At 39.8% G+C, this 5,369-nt stretch overlaps 1 pseudogene; it reads right to left on the bottom strand.

Moving 5' to 3' along the window:
- Positions 1 to 3,138: 3,138 nt before the first annotated feature.
- On the bottom strand, positions 3,139 to 3,255 carry LOC114454608 (uncharacterized; annotated as a pseudogene).
- Between the last annotated feature and the right edge of the window lie 2,114 nt (positions 3,256 to 5,369).

A 5,369-nucleotide genomic window follows, 5' to 3' on the forward strand; every position in this document is an offset into this window, starting at 1 on the left:
TTGGTGTTACATTTAATTAACCTAACTATTATCCTAAAATATTGATAACACATTTTACCCTTAGTGTCAACCTGACCCCAGGGATATAATTATTATTGACCAAGATTTTGTGTCAGACACTTTCATTTATTTGTTGAATCCATAAATAGACCCTTGAAAATGAACCTTGACCTGTTTTCTAGCGCCACCATCAGGACAAACTTTGAAATTGTAATTTATTTATCTTGAATAGTTTTCACCCAAATCTTCTCAAATTTGCTGACATTAATGAGGACAAGAGGATGAACCCTATTGGTTATGGTGATGATATGACCTTTGACCTTTCCTGCAGCACCACCATCAGGTCAAACTTTCAGTTTTAAAGTTAGTAGATCTTGAAAATCTTCCATCCAAATCTTTTCTAATTTGGGATATGAACCATATTGATTGTTGGTGCCCCCCCCCCTTTCATTTCATAAACACGTTTATTTACTTATTTTATCTTTTTTTTTGTAACATTTGTGGTTTTTCATTATAAAGCCCTCCTCAGACACATCCTCCTCTGACACTTTAACTGTGAAAGAGCTGTTCCAAAAAATCATTGACAGTAAACCTTTTTTGTGGGGATGTAAGGTCACACGCAGATAAGTTTTACACAGCTAAAACAGCAGGGGTCAATTTGTATACAGGAAGTTATGTGTTTTTTCCCCTTGTCAACCCTGTTTTTATTGTATCTTAACCATTTCTACAAGTGGTTAATGTAGTGGTTGTTGCTTCATTTTCTTTCTCAATCGCAGAGGATCGGTACCGTGTCCCGAGGTTAAACAGACCGTGTAGGACCCAGACACAGGAACTCAGGCTGACACAGAGGGTTTGATGCAGGTTTTATTCAAACAATAGTTCGTAGGTTGACTGATATCGTACAGGCTGGAGGAAGAGCTCTGCTTCTACTCCTCTTCTGGACACAGCGATGGACAAACACACTGAGCAGGTGTCCAACCAACCATAGACTGACTGAACCCACTGTAGTAAAGAAGTGAACCGACCCCTGCCAGCGTCGTTCACCCATACTTAATATTAAACCGCCAAATTAGATCAAACAAGGAACAGGTGCACACATCAGGCACCGCCCACCGACCTGATCCCCCAAGGAAAACGGGCGCTCCTCCAGCCACAGCAACAGGTCCCCCCTTTTCTACTGCTGATGGACTCAAACATTCATACAACACACAGTCCTCTCTGATCTACCAATCACTCACACCCATACGACCCATAAAGAACACGAGACGCACACAGACCAGCAGGGACACGTACACACACAGGCACTGACAGTGAGTGATGCACACAAAGACAGACTATATACCTGAGTACACACACTCACACACAACCAACTGTCACACAAGCACCAACACTGAACTACCTAAAGGTGCTGAGACACTGCCCCCTGGTGGAGGGGGGCACCCTGTTGCCCTGTTGAAGCTATTTAAAGAGTTTTTGTTTTTTTTAACGAGACATATTGTACACACGTGTTCATTGTTTCATTAATTATAGTACAGATTGTAAATTATAAAATTTGAACAAGCAACACAAACGTGCATAAACACGTCATTTCCTGTTTACAACAGCCGCGGTGAGTTTACTTTGCATCGAAAAGTCCGGTGTTGGGCATGTGATGCGTCTGTAGGCACAGAGCTACATACACTCACTTATTAACACAGTTGTATAACATAAATAAATGCAACACAGTATATCGAGGGCAGCTAGTATTTTGTATTAAGAAAACTTAATCTCGATGGGTCGTAATGACATTTTATTAGCGCGTTCTCTCCTATAGAAGTGTCCAGCAGTGGTGAAGTAATAATAATAATAATAATAATAATGCATCAGTTTTATATAGCGCTTTATCATAGACACTCAAAGTCGCTTGGGGTTGGGGGTTGGGGTTGGTGGGGGGATGCGCTGGGTGCTCGGCTGCTTGGGGCTTCCTCGGATGTGTGTGTGGGGGGGCGGTGGCTGCCTCTCGGCCTGGGATCTTGGGGGCATCTGGGGGGTTGCCTGGGGCTTTCTGCTGGCCTGGCTGCATCTGCGGGCCCAGGGCAGTTCCTGGGATTGCAGTGGCGGTTTTTTTTTTTTTTTTTTTTTTTTGCACATACACTGGTCTGCGATGCACTGGCACACCTTGGGACATGGGATGGAACTCATGCTGGGCTTGACCTTGGACACGTTGGTCCCGGGTACCTGCTTTGGGTGCTACCAACTCGTTCCCCCTGTTCACAGCCACCACCGTTGTAGCTGGGCTTCACATTTGTCACCGTACTGGCTGGATTACACAACATAATAAGCACAATATATTCTACAACCTCACATCTCACCCTCACTGCAAAACAGTCTATTCTTCCCCACCTTTTCTATTTCCTGCCTTGAGTCTCTCCTCCCTGCTCCCTTTCTCCTCCCCTTTCCCCTTCCCCTCCACTTAGGTGTAACACTGCTCTCCCTTTTTATATCCTCCCTCTAATAAAAGTTTTCTTACCCTTCCTTAGGGAGGGCTGGTGATGGTCACAATTAAGCAATAAAATAAATCAATGTATTTTATTGCAATAACAAAATATGCATTGCTGCCTCATAATGATTGCACTTCCTGTGGTGTTGACCTTTGACAGCATGTGCAGACAAGTAAAAAAAAAAAAAAAAAAAAGAGAATTAAGGCATTATTCTTTCACTCCACACTTAGTGGTGGTAAACTACTAATGTAGCCACAGCTAATCATAATATCACTGCACAATATAACAATTTAGGATTTTTTTTTCTTTAACTTGTGATGCAATCTGAGGGTCACGTAAAAAAAACGAGGTATTGTCGGCGGGGATGGGGGTTAATAATAATAATGCATCAGTTTTATATAGCGCTTTATCATAAACACTCAAAGTCGCTTTACAGAATTAAGGCATTATTTTTTCACTCCACACTTAGTGGTGGTAAACTACTATTGTAGCCACAGCTGCCCTGGGGCAGACTGACGGAAGTGAGGCTGCCATAGTGCGCCATCGGCCCCTCCGACCACCACCAACACTCACTCACACACTACATTCATACTAGGCAATGTAGGTGAAGTGCCTTGCCCAAGGGTGCAATGACAGATACCACTGGGTGACTGCCACCCCACTGTGGCACCTGGAATTCTCAGTGGTCTCCATCCAACTACTAACCAGGCCCAGACCTGCTTAGCTTCCGAGATCTAATGGGATCGGGCAATGACAGGCTGGTATGGCCAGTGCTCAACAGTCAGTGAAGAAAGACAGAAATCTTAGTGATCAAACAGCTATTGCTCGTGAATCAAATTTGAAATACAAGAGCCGAGTCATTAAAACAGTTAAAAACTGCTCGAGACAATAGTTTTATCAGAACAAAGTGTAGGCCTTGTAGATCAATAAATCCAAGGTAATTTTTTTGAAAAAAATATGTAAAATGTTAAAATTGTCTCTCTAAAATTTGTGTTGCTGTAGAAATGTTTTACTTTATTCTTACTTGTGTTTCTTCTCCTGACGAGTTATACAGTGATTGGTTTGACTCCATTTTCGTTGCAGTTTGTTCCCAGTATTCCCCGTCACATCACCTCACTCCACCACACATTCAATTTTGGCCAGATTTCAGATCATTTCGTGTAAACCTCAAGATAAATATCCACCATTATTTTTCCAGAAATGTGTTGGGAAGTCACTTTGTTTGAGTTTTTTGGGGCAAACACAATAAATCACAGCAAGAAAGTAAAAATGCTTCTATTCATCTGTGTACAGGACTCCACATCCCACAATGCAACTCACCAAACCTTTCCATTAATGTCAATAAGTGTGTTTACAGTGGAGATCAAAACAAACTTTCAAAAAGGTGGAACATGATCTTTAGCTGGTCGGTGTCTTTGTGTTATTTAGCTGCAGTAAATCAGCTCTTACTCTCTCAGCCGCTGTCCATGGTGCTGAAGGGGACAGCAGCTATTTTGGCTTCAACTGCATTACCCTGTGTATTCATTGTATTGAATTGTTGAGTTTTGTATTTTTTAAAAGCCAATTGTTTATAAAATGTGTAAATTATTCAATCAGTGTAGCTGTATATTAAATGTAAGACCATTTTAATTAGTATGGACTTCAGTTAGTGTGTCAGTGATGCTCATAGAGAGTGGGATAGAAATAAATGTAGACTAATATTTAGGGGAAAATACAAGCAATAGAGTAAGAATGAAATAAAACACTTCTATGTATCTGTCAACAGCAGGGGTTTTCAACCTTAAGGTCACGAGACACTAAACTAAGATGACTTTTCTTTTACAATTTGAGCCCATTTTTGTTTACTTTTACCCTTTTTCTGCAACTACACCATATTTGCCATGTTTTGACCTATTTTCATCACTTTTTCTTGCCACATTTTTGCTCCTTTTAATGCATTTTTGCTACATTACTCCCATTTCTGACACTTCTCCATCAAATTTTAATGCCTTTTCTGCACATTTTTCCCACTTTCAAGACATGTTCAGGACTTATAAACACTTTACACCACTTTTCTACCTAATGCCACATATGTTGACCCATTATTGTCATTTTTAACCTCTTTTCACTATATTTCATGTTTTTTTTTCCTGAATTTAACCACATTCATGATTTGTCATGCCTATTTGCCAGTTTAAACTAATGGTTCCAATACTGACACTTTGAACACATTTTATTTCTGATAAAACAATGATTTTCATCTTAAAGACGACTATATACTAGGACATAAATTATATATATATATATATATATATATATGTTTAGATTTATGTTTTACTCTTGCAAATCTTTGATTTATTGATCTATGAGGCTTACATTATGACTTTATCTGATTACAAACAAAATAAGGATAATCTCTAACTGCTTTAAGTAAAAGTGTTTAGTTATAAAACAGTTTAGCACACTTTACAAACTGCTTCTGATTTTTTTTATTCTCTTTCTTTGTTTCTGCCTTCCAGTCCATCACACACGCTTACTCCTTGACTCGCTGAGTTAGACTCATTGATTATTTCACTTCCATGTTTGTTCGAGCTGGTTCATCACACACACGCACGCACGCACACACGCACACACACACGCACACACGCGCACACACACACACACACACACACACACACACACACACACACACACACACACACACACACACACACACACACAGTAAATCCAACATTTTGCCCTGTTTTTTCTGTTCTTATAGGAACTGTTTTTTCAGTTTTTCTGAAGTGAGATAAGTAAATAAAAAATGTTACCCTGTTTTTTCTGTTTTTATAGGAAATATTTGCTGTTTTTTTGGAATTAATGAGAAGTTTTTAAAGGAAATATTTTTCGGTTATTCAGAATTTCCTA

The sequence above is a fragment of the Gouania willdenowi genome, chromosome 20 (genome assembly GCF_900634775.1).
Source record: "Gouania willdenowi chromosome 20, fGouWil2.1, whole genome shotgun sequence".
NCBI lineage: Eukaryota > Metazoa > Chordata > Actinopteri > Blenniiformes > Gobiesocidae > Gouania > Gouania willdenowi.